This window comes from Manis pentadactyla, chromosome 15 (genome assembly GCF_030020395.1).
Source record: "Manis pentadactyla isolate mManPen7 chromosome 15, mManPen7.hap1, whole genome shotgun sequence".
Lineage (NCBI taxonomy): Eukaryota > Metazoa > Chordata > Mammalia > Pholidota > Manidae > Manis > Manis pentadactyla.
This window is the reverse complement of record NC_080033.1, coordinates 5,420,724-5,440,162: the sequence shown is the minus strand read 5'-3', so window position 1 is coordinate 5,440,162 and position 19,439 is coordinate 5,420,724. Positions and strand designations below refer to the sequence as shown.

Genomic DNA, 19,439 nt, shown 5'->3' with positions numbered 1-19,439 from the left:
GCCTGGCCTTGCATTCCTGTCACCTAACGGTGCTGGCAATGTGCCGGATCATGAAATAATAGTCTTTGTTATTTGTGTAACTGTTAACCGAATGAATGTATTTCTGTCATCTGGTGAAGTTCATCTGTCAAAACCCTAAGAGTGACCTCTACTAACCCTGATAAACTCAGAGAGGAATATATCAGCTCTTTCTCAAAGCAAGGCTGGAGAAATAATTTCTTTGATAGGTTTTAATTTCCAGGCAATTAAACTTAATTCCCAAAGACTAAGCAGTCAAGGGCCACCAGCTGCTAAAAGCAGTTCCTCTCCCTCCCACCTCTTCCCGGGGCAAGTACATCACCTCCTTGTACTTTAACCCTCTGCCTTTATCGTTTCCTCTTGTGGTCTCTGCTGTCGCGTTAGAGGCTATTCAGGGAAGGCTGTTTCTCTCCTAACCACAGGGTTACTTTCATAGCAGTAGCCCAGTCAGAAAGGCCACCACGAATGTACAGGGAACAGTGCATTTGCACCAAGTCTCTATGAGCCATTATTTGTCCACCATCCTTTTCTGCGGCCCTCCCATAAATCAGGTGCAACCTAATGCCACGCCACGAGACTTTTTTCTGCCCTCCACACCCTCACAGTCTTAATAGATTCCTTGGGGACTCCCCCTTCCCTTAATGTCTTACCTCTTGAAATAAGGTAGCATTCTGTGAATGTTAGCTTTCCCTTTAAACCAGCCTCTTGACATTAGAGTCCAGAGCCCGCAGTCCTGTTTCTTCACCCTAAACATGACCTGGACCTTTTGAGCGACTCCTCCAAGTACCCGCTGCCTCGTACCCGCCTTTCCTTACTCGCATCCAACACTGAACACTACCTGGAGACCAAACCGGCCTCGCGTCAGACCCAGGCGTTGCTACACGGCGCAACTTAACATCTGAGAAAAGTGGGATGCACAATCCTCGTCAGAAACCACCTTTCTTTATGACTCTAACCACCCTCAAAAATATTCTTACAAGAGTAACATAGGAGTATAAACCGTACTGGTATTGTTTAAAACCAGCAAGCGACTGAAAGCGACAGCAAACCCCGAACTACCCCCGAGGCACAATCCCGGCCCTGAGCCCCGGGAGGAGGGCTCACGGCTCCGTCGTCCCTGCTCTGCTTCCCGTCCTGCTGTCCCTCGGGGTCCCGCTCGCTGCCGCCGTCCCTCCCGCTCCGGGACTCCCGGTCGGTCTCTTCGTCCTCAGACTCACTGCCTTTGACCGAAACCTCCTCGTCGTCGTCCTTGACGGCCGCTTCCTGGAAGGGAACCGCAGCCGCAGCCGCCCTGAGCACCTGGGGACAGGCCGCGGGGCCCCGAGACGGGCCGAGGGTCAGTACACTGTCAGCGGGCTCAAAATCCACTCTCCCGTCTCAGAGAATTAGAAAACGTTCTTCTTTACAAATCTGTAAGTACGTGGGAGTCAGACTGAAGACTACCACTGGGCTTATCTGTCTGTCTATTGTAAATAGAAGTATTTTATTCCTTTGCAAAGTATACTACACCAAGATGTCTAAGGTGACTCATCTCTCAAAAACATCCATTGTACAATTTATTTTATCTGAGGAGGAGAAATGGGACGTTTACAGGAAGGTGCTGCTTTGAGAGTTTACTATTCTCCTCTGTAACTGACAGAGCATCTGCGGGAATGGAAAGCTGACGCCCCAGACAACATACTTACGAGCCCATTGCAAGAAGGAAGAAAAAGAAGAAGAAACAAAATGCAAACGAAGTAGAAGGGGAATAGCGCAGACCAGAAATCAATAAAGAGAAAGCAAATATGCCGACGGGAAACCCAAACAAAACCCAAAGCTGGTTCTTGGAAAGATTTAACAGAACTGATCAATTTTATCCGGCAAGACTAACTGAAGGCAAAAAGAGACAATACAATATTACCAGTATTAGGAGTAAAAGAGACATAACTACAGATCCAAAAGACACTGAAAATAAGGGAGACTTGGAATAACCTCATCAATAAATTTGGTAACTTACTGGAAAGGACAAATTCCTTAAAAAACACAATGTACTAAAACTGATACAAGACAAAAAGTAGAATATGTGAAAGAAATGGATTCTATAACTAAACTCTTTTTAAGAACTCCAAGCCTAGATGGCTTCTCTAGATAATTCTTCTGAATCAGAAACATCCAGTCTCACACAAACTCTCGCAGGAAAAAGAGAGTAGAATACTTCCTAACATGCTAAAGGCAGCTAGCATAAGCCTGACACAACACCTGCCAAGGATATTTCAAGGAAGGAGAATGACAGATCAATATTCTCTCATAAAAATAGATGCAGGAATCCTAAATAAAATGTTATGAAATGCAGAAACATATAAATCAAATGCAGTAAATATAAAAAAGGATGCTACATTATGACCAAATGAAATTTGTTCCAGGAACACAAGGATAATTTAAAAATTTTAAATGCATCAATATAACCCACCACATTAACAGAAAGAAGAAAAATCATACAATCATCTCAATAGATGAAGAAAAAGCATCTGTAATAAAATTCAGTATCTGCTCATGATAAAAATTCTCAGCGAACTGGGAACAGAATGGAACACTGACTGCCTTAACCTGACACGGACTGTCTGCAACTACTCCGGAGCCGGCACCCCACTCAGGAGGGAAGCGAGGTCTGCTTTCTCCCCGCGATCAGCAAGGCAAGGGCGGCCACAGCCCTCACGTCTAATCCCGTTACACTTAAGTTCTAACCAGCAACTAAGACAGGAAGGGAGAAAAACATAAAAACAGAAGAAGAAAGCAAAACCTGTCTACCGGGAGGTGGATTATGTACTGAGAAAATCTTTTTTTAAAATCTGCAATGGTTACAATTACTGTCAACTCCTAAGGGCTCCTTGATCCAAAGTCAATATTTAGAAAGCAACTACATTTCTATACACCAGCAATACATATTGAAGGATGGAATTTTTTTTTAACTGTTACTTGCTACAGAACCAGAAAACATCAACTACACAGGAGCAGACCTAATGGAAGATGTGCCTGGGAATTACAAACCACTGCTGGGAAAAATTAAGGAAAATCCAAATACATCAAGATAAACCATGATTATGAATAAAAAGACAGTATTATTAACATGAATTCTTCCCCTAGTGAACTAGATTCAATGTAATACCAATCTAAAACCTGGCAACTTTTTGGGGGGTGGAAATTGTCAAACTTATTCTAAAAATTTAGCTGGAAATGCAAAGGGCTAATTTTGAAGAAGTTAAAGAAGAGCTTGAGGACTTACATAACCATGTTTCAAGGCTTTACATAAAGCCACAATAATTAAGAGAGTGTGGTACTAACACAAGAGTATAGATTATTAATTGAATAGACCAGAGAGTCCACAACAGCTCTGCACAAACACAGCTATGGTCGCTTGCTTTGCAACCACCACCACAGCAGTTCAGAGGAAAGGAGGTCTTTTCAGTAAGTGTTGCCCAAGTAAAAAAATGGTCCATAATCCCCATCTCACACTAGTCACAAAAGTTAATTCAGATGCATCACAGAGCAAAATGTAATAGTAAAATAATGCAACTTCTGGAAATCACAAACCACCCAAAGCTACTGCACAGAGAGTAAAGCCCAACTCATACCCAGAATACATACAGGAATCCTGCAAATCCATAAGCAGACCAACAACCCAACAGAAGAGAGGATGCCCAGTGGCCAGTAAGCATGTAAAAAGATGCCTGGTGTCACCAGTTGCCAGGTAAACACAAGCAGAGCCACACACAGAGGACCACTACAGAGCTGCCACAGTGGCCAAGATAGAGACTGAAAACCAAGTATGGGTGTGGATGAACAACTGGACTCATGTTTGGTGTGTAGGAGCATAAAATGGTACAACTTTGGAAAATGGGCTCTTTCAATGAGTTAAACATACACCTACCTTACGACCCAGTAGTTCCACATGTACAAGAATAAGCAGAGTGCCCTTACCCATAATAGACAAATATCCAAAAACTACCAATGACCCAAATGCCCAGCAACCAAAGAACAGACAGGTAAACTGTGGTACACACATACAGTGGATCCCTCACACACACGTGAATGGAGCACTGATACACACACACAGTGAATGCCACGGACACTGTGCCGAAAGAGAGCAACACCCCTCCCATCTGTGGTAATAACAGACGTGGGGACGGTGGGAGCTGCGTGGAGGGGCTGCCGACGGAGAACGGCCCAGGTGTCCAGGGCGCTGGGAAGGTTTTACACCGTGATGTAGGTATCACGGGTACCTACACATACAAACTTCGGGAGCTGTACACTAAGATTTGAATATTTCAGCCTATACCTCCATAGAGACAATGTTGACAATAAGAGTAATGAACTTACACTCCCAACGTCTCCATTTGCCTGCTTCTGTTTCTGTGGCTTTGACTGTGGTAAGGGCACAGGTGTAGGCTTTTTTTTTTAAGGCTTTTTTTTTGATTTAGCTGTTTTCTTGGGTCCTTTACTCTTCTGCTGCCATCCTCCTCTTGTCCTGCTCTTGCTGGCGTCGCCCTGCTACAATTCACGGCACACACGCATACTCAGAAGTCACAGCAAGTTTCATTTGGGGTTCCCAGTAATTTTTAGATGGCAATGCCTAACAAAGCGTTTTCCTAAACTGAATTACTCCCCCACAGCAGCAGAAGTCGGAGAACCGAACAGAACATTTCCTTCGCCGGGACAGACATGAGAAAACCCGGGTGCTCACCACGTCTTCTGCCGGCTGCTCCTCTGCGGCACAGATGGACTGCTCCTTTTCAAATACTTCCTGGACGTAGCGAGAAGAAAAACGTGAAGTCGGTCAACTGTTATTTATCTTTTGGATAAACAAAGAAATCTTTCAAAATATATTACCAGTAAGTTTTTTCAGTGATCACAACTGTGGGGTTTGGAAGGGTAGAAAGGAGATCTTAGCAATCACTGGATAATACTTTCAGAAGTTACCTTCTGAAATCTCCTGCCCTGAATGTATTTTGAAAAATAGTGTCTTCTTAAATTTACAAATAAAGTAATTTAAGATATCTAAACTCATTATGAAGTAAAAAATATCTCAGTTTAAATTATCTGTATTATTCTAATAGTAATCAGACATGACTGTTTTTATGTTATGGGAACTTAAATACATTACATTATTTTTTAACATTAAGACTTCAATTAGACCAACATTAGTTTATTCACTATGGTTAGCAATAGTGCTCACTGGATCTGTAACTAAAGTGGAACTCCAAGAAAATCCACTCTCCTAAAGACATATCCACTTACCATATAATTTATTCAGAATCAGAACAGAAGCAACAAATACAGGGTTTAAATTCCAGTAAGACTACAATAATAATTTACACTGGCAAATGACAAGTGACAGGGGTTGTGTTTAATAAACTCCCTGGAATTATTAAAGCTGACATGTAAAAACAATGGTAATTATTAGGCTCTAAACTGTTAGTCTAATTCAGGAACCAGCAAACTATGGCCCTCTGCCCACTTTCTACACCAAGTTTTTTTTTACAGCCATGCCCACAGTGAGCTCAGTAGTTGCCAGAGACTGTATGCCCTATAAAACCTAAAATATTTACTAATGGGACCTACGGAAAAAGCTTCCCAACCCCTTGCCTAATCCTGTCATCTCTGCTTCCTTTCTGCAGCCACTAGCGGGTCCTCACACTTGGCGCTCTGAGGTACAGTCCTCGTAGGCACTGCAGGATGCATACCCGGTTCCCTCCCTTCCGGCAGAGCAGTTCTGCTCTTTGTCCTACCAACTACCCCAGAAGTGTCGACAGCCCAAGGCCAATCTCTTGCTCATTTCTCAGGCTTGGAATCCAGAGCATGTGGGTCGTGTAAATTTGGATTCTAAAGCAAATCTCAGCCGCTGGCTTAGTTCCCTCCTCCGGGATCACCTCCCATCCAGAGTCTGTAACACAAACGCTTCCTTACCACTTGCTACGTAAAATCAACATCAACATCTTTGATCTGATACGTCCCACTACAGAACATGCCTTTCCTACCAGAAGTTTCAGACATGGGGTTCAAACGCAGCATGTTTCCTACAGATGATCACAAACTGGAGAAGAACAGGCTAAAATCTAGCACTGATTGAATCAACTGAATTGAATACCTCAGTCTATTTAAAAACAACACATTCCTATACCAGTCTATTAAAAACTGTAGTTGTGACTTGGGAGGAAATATAAATATGCAATAGAAACTGAGAAAAAAAAGATGCAGGCAGCACATACAATACAGTCAGATTTAGTGAAAAAGAATGAAAAAAGTACTAGTATGTATGTATATATACTGTAAAGGTCCAGATAGTAAGTAAGAGCATGAAGCAAGACATGAGAAGATACACACAGGACTGAACGGTGGTCCCCCGGGGCGGACAAGGGGCTTCCCGAGGGAGGTAAGAGAAGGGACAGGGACAGAAACATCACTCAGCTCCACAGGTATCATGCATTAGGGTAGCTAATCATCTCAGAGTAGTAGGAGTCTAGGTGATTTTAACTCCTTATACGTTTTTCTTCCAGACAGCATGAAATTGTCACATAATTAGAAAAAGAAGTTATTTTCATTGTAATTTTTTAAATTAAAAATAAAAGGAAGTGAATCCTCTAAAGAACTTGCTACAAATGAGTAGGTGATGAAATTCTTAACAAGAATCAATAATTAACCTTTGTATAGCACTTTACAGTTTAAGCAGTATACCCACATTACCCTATTATACTGTTCCATAGGGAATTAAATCATCACATGAAGAATCAATCTATTTCCCAAAGGCTTCTGCATGTGTGAAAACAATTGAAAACTATGAAAACTAACATTTCAAAACAGGTAACAGAACTTGGAAAATCAGGTTTTGCTACAAGAGCTTTGACTCTGAGAACGTATGACTTAAAATGAGAAAATATAAAAATTTTAATACCTAACTCTTAAAGCACAAAAGCACACGATTACTCACTGCCATCGTCTGCCTCATCAGCCTCACCAACACCGTCACTAGGGACCCCACTGTGATGTCGTTGCTGTCTTCGTCATCCAGAACTGCAAGGCGAGAAGGGGACATACACGAAATCAGTGCTGAGCCCCATGTCAGCACAGACAGCAAAACTGACTGCGTAAATCAGTTTGGTACTTCAATGTTTCATAATGCTGTATTTTGAACTTACTCAATAAAAACAATATAGTGACTTCCTACTCTGTGTAACGTTCTCCAGTAGATGCCTTCAATAATGTATTCATTTAATCCTTAAAATAGCTCTATGAAGCATTATTATTTTCACTTTAAAGAAGAAACTGAAGTTCAGAAATAAAGTAAAATGCCTAAAGTCACATAATGGCTATATTGGCACTGCCACATTTCAAACTCAGGTCTTTTAAAGCAAGTCTAATGTAAGGACTCCCATACCAAAGTTTTCTCTCTTCGTGACATAAACAGGGTTCTGTCACTCTATTCAACTGAGCAAACCTTGCATTTACAAGATTTTATCCTTATGATCTATGCTCATCTGTCAGAATAAAATAATTTAAACTAGTATTCTAAGCCATATTAAAGAGATTTATTTTTTAAGGTAAGAACTCTATAATAGTTTATATTTAAAAAGCACCTTAATATTTTTTTGTTTTTGCAAATGTTTTTAAAACCATACTTGCCTACAAATCCCCCAAAGTCTAATAATAAATATAACATGACAATAATAAACATTAAAATATTAAAATAATAAAAGTAATATAACTTACCATATTTAAATGTGGCTATGATTCATTTCTTCCTACAGATTTTTTCTATTACGAGTTTTTTTCACTATGTATTTCTGCCTACAGGTTTTTCTAGGTTTATTATGTTTATTGTACACAGATTGAGGGGAGCACAATCTGATCTGGTCTGGATTGAAATAAGACCCGCTGGAAAAGAATGGCCTCCGACTGTCTCTAACTGCTATCTGCTCCCCTCCTGGCTGTGAGGTGCGACAGCTGGGCACGAAGAAAGGGTATAATATCCTTTCTTCTGCCTGGAGTCTCCATTTTCTCAAATCAAATCTGCCCTCTTTCCTTGGTTGTAATCCTGTGTTTATGCCCTCTTTCCTCAACTAGACCATAAGCCCTTGAAGTCTGAATCATCCCTAGGACGTCCTTGTATCTCTGATCCCACAGGGTTCTCCCAACAGTAACTGGCAAACGTGAAAGCTGAGAGCAGTGCCAGAAGGAAGGAACAGTGCCGGGGGCCTCCAGCTCTGCCGCCACTCTAAGACACTACTGCTCAGCTATTAAAATGGGAGCTCAAAGGGCAATTGTGTAAGTAGAAAAATCACCTCTATTTTTTCACTCCAAACAGACATTAATGATAGAGGTAAGTTAAGAACAACACACAAAATGTGGCAGAGAACATGGTCAATGTCAAGGCTTAATTAACAAATATGCTGGGTTTTTAAAAATTGATTGTAGAATTAAGCAGCTATTTCTTTCAATATATATTGCAAATATCTATATTATATCTGAAATTCTCTTTCATTCTTTGAAAGTTAAGGTATTTCTGAAAATTGAACTACAGAACAGAAGAGTCCTGTAGTTCACCTCAGTGTGAGGGTCATAAAGTAGGACCCTATCAGTGCTCTCAGCGCTTGTCAATATGCATCATGTTCTAGCACAGCAAATCTCACAGGTGAACCACAGTTCTGGGAAGTCTGTTACAAGTTACATCATCAAAAGGAAGTACCTTGAGAACCCTGAGGCAATGAACAAGAGCCAGTGTACCAACAGGGCAGCGACAGCCACCAGGGAAACCTCCCACTCACCCTGTGACTTGATGTCCATCGTGACGTACGGGAAACTCCCAAGGACGGCCATCCCCTCTTCATATTTCTCATCTTCAAGGAAGTGTAGTAGATGGTGACGATCTGATTCTTTTAAACTCACCAAGGTCTGGATAGTTTTAATTTTGTACTAAGTTTAAGGAGAGAGAGAAAATAAATCACAACGTCATAAAAACTTTTCATAAAAGGAAAAATCAGCATGTTCATTAAAGCAAAATTCATCTTTTAGAAAAATGGTAAGATTAGAGAGTGTCCCCAACTTAAAATTGTTTAACTTAACAATTTGTCAACTTTATGGTGGTGTGCAAGTGTTGTACATTCAGGAGAAACCATACTTCAAATTATACATTTTTATCTTTTCCCTGGGCTATTGATACACAGTACAGTCCTCTCCCCTGACACTGGGCAGTGGCGGTGATCCCAGCTCCCAGGCAGCCACACGATCACAGTGACAGACAACTGACACTCTGACCGCCATTCTGACCCACACAGCCACTCCGGCTTCCACTTTCAGTACAGGAGTCAATAAATTACATGAGATATTCAACACTAACAAATAGGCCTTGTGTTAGATGATTTTGTCCAACTGCAGGCTAATGAACAAGTTCTGAGCATATTTAAGGTAAACTGTGCTAAGCTATGTTTGTTAAGTTAGGCGTATTAATTACAGTTTCAGCTTAGATATTTTCAACTTAATATGGGTTTATCAGATGTAACCCTATCATAACTTGAAGATCTGTACATATATGTATACATACATATTCAAAGCAGAAAATACAGCTTTATGGCAGTTCACAGTCCTTTTCTCCAAGGAAATTTAAATTTAGAATTTTTTATTACAAGGTTAATACAGGGTGCTTTTTTTTAATTAGAAAAAATAAAGTTAGAGGGAAAAAACACTAACATTCATGTAGAATCCTGACCGGAGGAAGAACTAATGTCATTCGATGGGCTCAGGCTGCTGACCCTTATTCTCAGTTTTAACGATAAAAACCTTGAATGTATGAATTTCTCTCTGGATACAGCTATACCCTTAAGGTTTTGCTATTCAATATTCTCACTTTTGTTATTTTCCAAATACACAGCTGTCTGTTATTGCAGTAATACCCATGTTGGCTAAATGGACACTTAGGAGAGTGTTCTTTAATTTCCAGGTGCTGGTGCTAGTTATTAATTTTTACTTTCACAGACAGGGATTAGACTGTGAGGCATGTGAAATGACCATGTCTGGATTCTGAAGTTTTCAATTATGACTTAAAGCGTGATCAGACTTACAAGGGTGACATAATTTACTTGAAAGGACAGAGGACTCCCATGCAGATCGCTGCTGTACAGTCACTGTTCTACCCGGACATACTGGCACATCCAGTGCCTGCCTTCACCCACTCTGTCCAGCACATACAAAGTAATGCTTAAACTCTCCTACCAAAACTAAAATTTCATTCAGTTTTTTCTCATATTTCCTTTACTTTTTCATTTATATATATTTTTGCTTTATCTTAAGAATCATTATCCTGTATTTACCATAGAGAATGCATTTTCTAAACAAGAACTGTGTTTGACTACTTATTTTTGAGTATTTAATGTTTTTTTGTTCACACTCAGCCAAATAAATCACTGCCCAGCCTTGAAGGCACACATGAAATGAATGGAAAGCATACACTGTATTTCTACTTGCTACATTTATTTTTGGTAACATAATAAAAGGAAAAAAGCATTAACAGCTAAAATGCACTGAACCCCAAATTAGTCAAATCACAGTAGTGAAATAGAGAACCTAAACAAGAAAATGTTAACAGAAACAGCTGAGGAATAATTTTAGAATATCTTCAGTGTTTAAGACATTCTAAATCTAAATTTATCATAACCATTTATAGAAAAGTTTACATTCTTGTTACTTTTAAGTGACATGACAAACTGTTTAAACTGGATTTTAAAGTAGCAAAGAACTACCTTTTGATGATTGGAGACCCTTCTGAGGTTGTCCTCCTCGATGTGGGGGAGCTGCAGCAGAGGGACCTGAACTGCCGGAGGCCCTGCATGGCCATCTGGGAAAGCTTCAAGCAGTTCTCTAGGGACGCCAAAGTTGGAGCACGAAACTCCCTTCCTTAGAAAGAACAGAAAGAAAAGGGAAAAAAGGGCTGGACTTGTTACGTGTTCAAGAGCATACACTTCACCACAAAAACAAGATTCAGGTGAACGTCCTCAGCATCTCACATATTTAAGATCATAGTGTTGGTTTTCCTTCCAAAGTTACTGGACATTAAAATTATACAAATGCACATTATCCAGCAACAACCATTGCTTTAATAGGAAAACTCTGCATCACCTCCCGAAAAAGTCAATCAGACAATCATCAAGAAAATACAGACACAAGGCCACCCCAACCAAACCCCAACCACTTCCTTCCTCTTCAAGGGCCTCTTCCCATTACTGAGCACAAACCCCTCCTTCCTTCTGCCCTTCATGCCACAAACACTACATGACAGATGAACTGTTATATCACTTAGAGAATTACTTCACACTCATTGTTAAAATACAGAATAACCTAGCTCTAAAAATATTCAGAGGAAGGAAAAGGATATGCTAAATCTTTGCAAGCAAAAAATAATAAACAATAAAACTGAACAAATTAAATTAAAAAATAATAAGTTATGATACTTTACATAATGTAAAATACAGGAAAGAAATAAAAACGAACAAATTGGGAAAGCTGATTCAACTTACAGACGGAATTACAGCAAGAACCCATAAATCTTAAAACTACAAAGTATAATCTGCATACGCTTGCAAGAAAAAGCAAATGTAATTAATTACATTTCCCCCTCACCTTCACGCTCCGGGCCATTATTATCAGTTGGCAGATTACATTCACCATTTCTTGAAGGAGGGCAGGACATTTTTTCAGCATAAATTGCTGATCTGCAAAACAATACAACACCTGAAACAAAATCATTCTACTTTTCTAGTTAAGACATCTTTACCACCTGCAGTCTAAGACTAATACAAAATTTAAACTGTCCCCCAAATGTTTCACATGACCTCAGAATTTTACAGGTTGATGCAAAACTTTCTCCCCAGCGGCACTGTGTCAACAATCGGTCAGAAAAGCCCAGCCGACTACAGGTTTCAAAGGCAAATTTTAGTATCATGGATTTGGGCTTTGTAAGTTAACTCCCTACACCTTTTTTGGGGAAACATTCTGAAACTTAATCCTAACCTTACTATATTTCAGAACTTTAAGAATTTTCTTTTTGTGCACCTAAGTTTCTGTAAGTATAATTATGGCTAAGTCCAAAGTCTCAGAGTGAGAATGAGTCAACTAAGCGCAGAGCAGCGGAGAGGGCAGGGGAGGAGGGGGCAACGGAGAGCCTCTGACGTAGACCGCCCACCACAGTTAACCACCAAGACCAGCTGCTGGGGCGGCACTCCACCGCATTCGTCTGAGATTATGGGTAAAAAGGGAGACGCTCACTTCCGCGCAGAGCGTTAGGCACAGAGGTCCTAGCAGCCCTGCCACCGGGTGACAGCGCCTCCCAGCACCCCTTCATCCCATCACAAGCACCCCACCCCATCACCAAGCACCCAGCACCGGCCCTTCTTTTCAGAGGCATCTGACTGCGTTACTGTCTTAAAAGGGAGTCTCAAAGAACATTTATTCCCTAGGGATATTTATTTTCTTTATAACTTCAATTGAAGTAATGCATATGAAGAAGAGATGACACTCAAATTCATGACACCCCCAGACAGCACTGCCCCAGTCGAGCACTTTTCTCTTAAACGGAACAGATGCCATCGAGTACCTACAAAGCCTGAAATGAAGAGCAACAGACACTACTAGTGGCCACGCTGCACGCTGCTGCTGGTGGAGCAGCTGGACGTATTTGTAGTGAAACCCATTTTTCTCACCCCAAAAAGCTTACAAAGTCCTCTTCTAAAAAGTCTTCAGAAATTATTGCATAATCCACCACTGACTAAACATCTCTCATACAGAGTAATCTCTCACCCTGAAAGGCTAAAGTTTAACATTCGTCAAAATGTGACTTACTTAGACCTTCAAAATATTTGTGAAATAATTATGTTGCATATAGATTTCTTTTTAAAAGGTCCTTGAGCAATTACAGGAACACTCCCTCATGAGGACTGATTAAACCCACTCCTGCATCACAAGCGAAACCTTGCAGGTGTCAGAGTCACAAATACCTTCTTCAAGGGTCTCTCGGGGATTTTCATTCCTGCAAGATGACATAGTAAAAGAACTCTGGCCTTCAGGCTATGCGGGCAGGTGAGTGGAGGCTCATTCTTCTTTAAGTTAATGCTTCCAATCTCTCCGATTAGCTAGAGTAAACAAAATAATCAGTCAAAAAGTACAGTCCTGGAGAAGCATTAACTTTAATACTTAAATGCCTATGAAGAAATTTAGGAGATGGGCCTAACCTGAGGTATTAGAATATTATCTGTTGGTCTGCTTGTGGCATCTTTATTACACTGAGGATCAAATTCAGAGGCTCCAGCCAATACCATGATAAGACCTAAGAAAAGAAAAGAAAAATGAAGGTAAATGAATATATTTTGCTCACCTATTAATCTCCCCTCCTATGAGTCTTCATTAATCCTTGAGCCAGGCAGTTTTCCAATCAGGCAAAAGGCTAAAAATTATCTGAACTCCTCTACTAGCAAGAATTTATCCATAAAAAATGAAATGCCTCAATTTTTCTTAAATGTGTGCAGTGCTACCTATCACAAGTGTATAGGCATATATATAAAATTAAGGGCGCCAAAGCCCTGGATGCATTACAGTCACTTAAATAGCACCTGTTTCTAGACTTAAGTGTGTGTTCCACAGTGCTTTCCATATAGCATCAAGCATTCCATGCGATGTTAATAACTATCATGTAAAAAGGAGGGACACCATGATTAAGTAGGCTGAGAAATCAGGAGTTAACAGTTTTATATTTCTTCACAATTTCTCAGAGCCCTAAGTAAACTAAAATACACTGTAATTAACAAAAATTTTTATTATGGAACCTGGGAGGGTTTTATGGGAATAGCGCTCCTTGAAATACACACGATCACAGCCAGATGTGTCAGCATTACCCCTGTTAGCCTACACAAGCTCTTTAATCACTGCTACCGTCATCAGCCACCTGACAGCAGAATATACAAGCAGGGGACTCCCACATACACAGAACAGAGGTTACGTGCACAGACCCTGGAATTTTCACTTCCCAGCTAAACGACCTCAGACAATACTCTTCACCTCTCTATGGGCCTCAGTTTCCCCACACGTGCCTGACACACAGCAAAGACAGTTATGTGTGAGCTGTTACTAGCACGACCCGCAACTGCTTTCATGACGACAACCGTGCCTACATCAGCTACACAAAATGGTGCCAAAGCTGAAGTAACCAAGGATATAAAACTGACCACAAGCTCAGCAGTGCTCTTCTGATAGAATTAGTTGGGTCAGGCTAAGTACCACGCTCAGAAATGAAGCAGAAATCAAGATCACTGACGCAAAAAACATTCATACAGATAATAAACATCAAACTTTTCCATAAGGGAGTTAAGTTTTATAATAATATTTCAACCCAGCCTAAGGAAAAGCGGTGTGTGTGCCTAAGGGAGAGTAACATTCATTCATTCTTCAAAGTGAAAGATCTGCTCATTCCTTGGAAACGTAAGCTCTGTTCACAGTCATTTGATCCTGAGGTGTCTCCTTCCTATTCCCAAGAAAGTCAGTAAAATTGGCTAATACAAAATACAGAAAAGCTCATTCATGTTTCACAACAGAAATGCATTCTTCAGTGAGGCACAATTTAAAACTTAGGTCTTTTTTTTCTTGAGGAGGGGAAGGGGGTGGTTATGATTTCTGCAGAGTGGTGACTCTCAAAAGCAACACTATTCCTATTTCAGGAATAAAATTTACAGTGTTAAGCTTTATGGGGTCAAAGTATTTAGGATGTTTTTTTTCCATAAGAAATTCTGAAATAAGACTCTGGGGATGAAATATTCTGGCAGTTTTCTTTCAACACACCCAAGACCTATACTTATTTTACTGTCATCAAAACAGGATAATGTCCTTTAGGGCTCAGGAACCATGCTGGGTGTGACCCCAGCTCTCTCACTCACTGTGTATCCTTGGGCTCAGTTTCCTCACCTACAAAATGTGCTTAACAAACAGCACTTACCTATGAGGGCATACAAAGATTAAATCAGTCAATGCATGTACAGTCTTCCCTAGCAATGCCTAGCGCACAACAAATACTCAAGAAATGTTAGCTGGTAACATTACAAAATTAGCCTACATGGAACTTTACCATAAAATCTCTGAAAAGTGTGTGTGTGTATATATGTATATAGAGAGAGTGCTGAATAAAGGGGGCTAGAAATACAGATCAAAAAGTGTGATGAAGGGTGTTAGCATTTGCCTCCAGGTTTAGTTACATGAACTGAGTATCTATGAAACTGTAAAATGGAATTTCTCCAGTTGAATATATACCAACTCCACACCAATAACTAAAAAAACAATCTGATATCAGTTACTTAAATTTACTTACATTTCATATCCATATTTCGGGTTTTATAAACAAAATACGTATAAATTTGCATTGTGCGTATTAGAATCTGGTCTCCACTATAGCATATTGTGCGGTACCACCATGAGCCCTGAAAAACAAATAATAAAATTAAACAAGAAATAAAGCATGAAAAAAATGTTAAAGTTAATGAAAATGTTTATGGTCAAGTTTTCTAAATTCATAAAACAATAAAAATACCTGAGCTTTTGAATAAACGTCTTTGTTACGTATGTTAAATGGTTTATTTAGCAAGTAGTTACACTGACTGATGCTTAAACACCAACCTACCTCACTACATGTATGTGACTAAAACAAGTAAGTTTCAACCAGAAATTGTTTGAAGACAAATAGGAATGAAACGACCCATTCCTTTAAGCAGTGAACTGGGCCCTGGTGCCCAGAATGTCTTTATAAATATCTGGTAAGCAACTGCGCAGCTGACGTGCTGCTTTCATTCCCATCACTCCATGCAAGTGGGTCCTCACACAACAACCCTGTGAAGAAGACAGGACCAGTTAGCTATCAGCCTCATCATCAGTGAGAACGGGAGAAAGGGTGTGATCAGAACGGGCGCCGGCAGTCACAGAAGCGGTGAACAGTAAATCACCATCTTCATGTTACCTCCGTCTTGGTTCCATGCAGCTGTTTTTAAAAATGAGGCTGCTTTATGTGCTGTGCCCCTAATATACGGAGCAAGAAAGAGGCACAGGATGATATTATAGTAAGATCATGGTTCTTTTTAAATGTATGTGTATGCAGACATAATGCACAGAAAAATATTTGAAGGGGAAACACTTTCTCCAACAGAGAAATGGAGTTAAGGGAAGTGGTAAATGAAAACTCATTTTAATCTCTAAGTACATCTGCATTTATCTCAGTTGTTGGTGCCTTTGGACTGGGAGGAGATATACTTCAACGTACTCAACTGATGCAACCTTTAGAATAAAAGATTCTGAAACCTGAAGGATCAATGGATTATATTCCAATACAAATTACAACCTTACAGGGAGACTCCAAAGCATGCCCCAATTCTCTTTCTAAGAATTCTGTTCATAAAAAGCAGAACCTACCACAACAACGGGAAGGATAACCATGAATGCCAATCCATATACAAGGAGAACCTAGAATTGAAAAGAGAAAAAACTGTGGCCTTGGCACGTATGTTCCGACACCCGTGAACGCTTACTTTGAGGCTTACAGGGGAGCACTACGAAAGGGCCCTCACGCTTCATTTCACATCATCCTTATTCTCAGACCCCAAAGGCAGGCATTGCTCTTCCTTTCCTTGTGCAGACAGGGAACCTGCAGCATGTATAGGTCACACTGCTTGTCGCAGGCCACACAGCTGGCAGGTGACGGAGCCGGGACGAGGCATTCCGGCTCGGGACACATGCTCTATGCACCGCTGTGAACTACCTTTTAGTTGGCTCTGTGGGCGACACGAGCAGAGCAGCCTCCTCAGTTATATTTTTCTTCCAGTCAGAGACTTATGCATCCACTGCTTGGCAAGTAGCTAGTGCCTTGGAAAAAAGTGACAGAGGCCTGATTCCCTTGCCTAAATATCAAGGAGCAACTTCATAACGTTCTGTTTGCAAGTAATTTCTGCCCATTGGTCTTACATTTTTCTCCTATTGCTTGATCCCAAATTTGGTAACTGTCTTTCTCTTCTCTAGTATTCCCAGAGTACTGCTAAGCATAACGAACATGTTTATATACAACATATACATAAGCACATATCCTTGAAGATAATGAATGTTAATCTGCCATAAAATAACATTAAACAGCCATTTTCAAAACAAATTACAGACTGTATGGATTTTTTTTTATTGCCTCAAAGATAGCTCCTAGATATTTTCAAAAAAGTTGAAGCAGAGAATCATCTAGTCCTGTACAATAGGTTAAGGTAATTCCTTTTGTTTTGGGGTTCCAGCATCTATCATTGATTGAAGTCTGATTCCCTACTGCCTCTTAGAGCACATTATGGAACAGATACCATTAGTGAGCATACATTAAAAATAACTTAGCCTGGGTAAATGTGACATGAAGGATCATTTAAATTTTTAGCACTACTCAGGATAAATGTAGACACCATAAAAAACAGTAGTTCCCCAACCAAGTGTAGGACCTGATCTGAAACTGCTTCCAAAAGAAATCACCATAACTTTAAGCCTTTAAAATTACATTTAGGACACACTGCCCTAAACCAGCAACCTAATAATGGAACCAATTTTCTCCATTATATAAAAACAGTTTTCACAATACAGAATTAAATCAAAAACATCATAACAATATTTTCTTTGTAATAGCTCTCTTCATAGTACCAAGATATGTGACACACATTATAAAGTGTCTTATTTAAATACACTCACCAAAATTGAATTTTTCTGGTCAACTACCCAAGCTGGCAAGGCAATTTCAAAGCTCGTGGCTAAAGCAGGAAGAATATTTTTGAAGAGTCTCCTTTTCCAGATGTACTTATATCCCAAAATTCTGCCTCCCATCACTCCACCAAAAAAAGCTTTGAGAAAGATTATCTGATGTGTGTCCCCATCACATAAAAGTTAATGTATGTGGTTTATATCTGAAACTTTAAATTTTCCTAGAAGGAAAAAAAACTCAATCCAAGCACATGAATTCCTTCTTCCACTATTTATCAAGTAGTAACTGGAAATAATGAATAGTGACAATACTCTTCTCATCAACCAAACTAATTTCTAGCTTTCAAACTAGCCTCTAGAAAGAAAAATAAAAGTAAAAATTAATTAAAGGGAACTCAATTTACTCCTCAGTTTAATTCCTTCTGGTTGTAAACTGCCTATCCACTGACAAAAAAGAATAAAAATATTCTTTTCAATCTCATTAGTATTTTCAGTATATACCATATCCCCAGTATTTTAAAATCATCATTTACCACCCCTTGAGGTCCGTCTGGATTCCCAAACTCTTCCCAGTTTTTCTGGGACTCTTCATCAGTTAAGCTAGCATCAAGAGAACACAGTTGCAAAATTAGAAAGGGACATCTAATAAATAACATTCATATATACAAACTCCATTAACCAACCAATTCATTTCTTAAAGATATTAATTTCAGAGAACCAAGAAAAGCCTCTCTGAAATCAGAAAAAAAGAGGAAGGGGGAGCCAGGAATTCTGCATTACCAGAAAATGCAACCTACTGAGCCTTTACACACACTCCCGACTGGCCCACGGGTTCTCAGGTTTCACCAGCTCAAGCCGGATGGAACTCGGAAAGCCACTCCATTTTCTGAGCAGGCAGGGATTTTAGGTGACTCTTCTTCTTATATGTGTATGTATTTTCCAAAATCTCTTCAGTGAGCATATTTATACTTAGCTAATGATACATACCTATTTTTTAAATGTAAACTTAAAACATAATGAATAATAATAATCCCTCTAAAATTGCCCATCACATTCTCAAAGAAAAAAATGAAGAACACCTGTTAAAACTCCACTACTGTGGAAAAGGTCATTTGCATTATGCTGAAATCACAATTTTCTCCCAAGACAACTGCCAACAGGATTCATAAAATACCTGCTACAGCAACATCTTCCTCACCCAGACAATATAAAAGTGACAGTGACTTTTTAAACACCTGATCTGGGAAGTGGGAGTTGTGGGGCAGAGGCTCAAGGCACAGAATGAGAGTGGTTTTATTCCTGGTTCCAGTATAGATGTTAAAAAAACATTGAAAGAAAATTACAACTCCTTCAGAAACTTTATCATGTTGTTAAGGAGACAGGGTAGACACACCAAAAAAAAAAAAAAACCACACACAATAATACAGTAAGGAAGGCATTCTTGCAGACTAACTGGCAGAGATTATATTATGTCCAAATCTAATTTTAACCATATTTGCATTTCCTAAAACATATGCACTTAGGATACAATACAGCTTCTGTTCAACAATGTGCCAAGTTGAAAGAGAGAATGCACAAGTACTCTTATAAAACAGCAAAAACGTTCAATGATTGGAAAATATTCTTAAACTTATTGATTTGCTTAT

At 39.7% G+C, this 19,439-nt stretch overlaps 2 pseudogenes; both read right to left on the bottom strand.

Moving 5' to 3' along the window:
- Positions 1–1,109: 1,109 nt before the first annotated feature.
- LOC130681111 (translocation protein SEC63 homolog) lies at positions 1,110–11,302 on the bottom strand (annotated as a pseudogene).
- On the bottom strand, positions 11,177–18,176 carry LOC130680907 (translocation protein SEC63 homolog; annotated as a pseudogene).
- Positions 18,177–19,439: the final 1,263 nt, after the last annotated feature.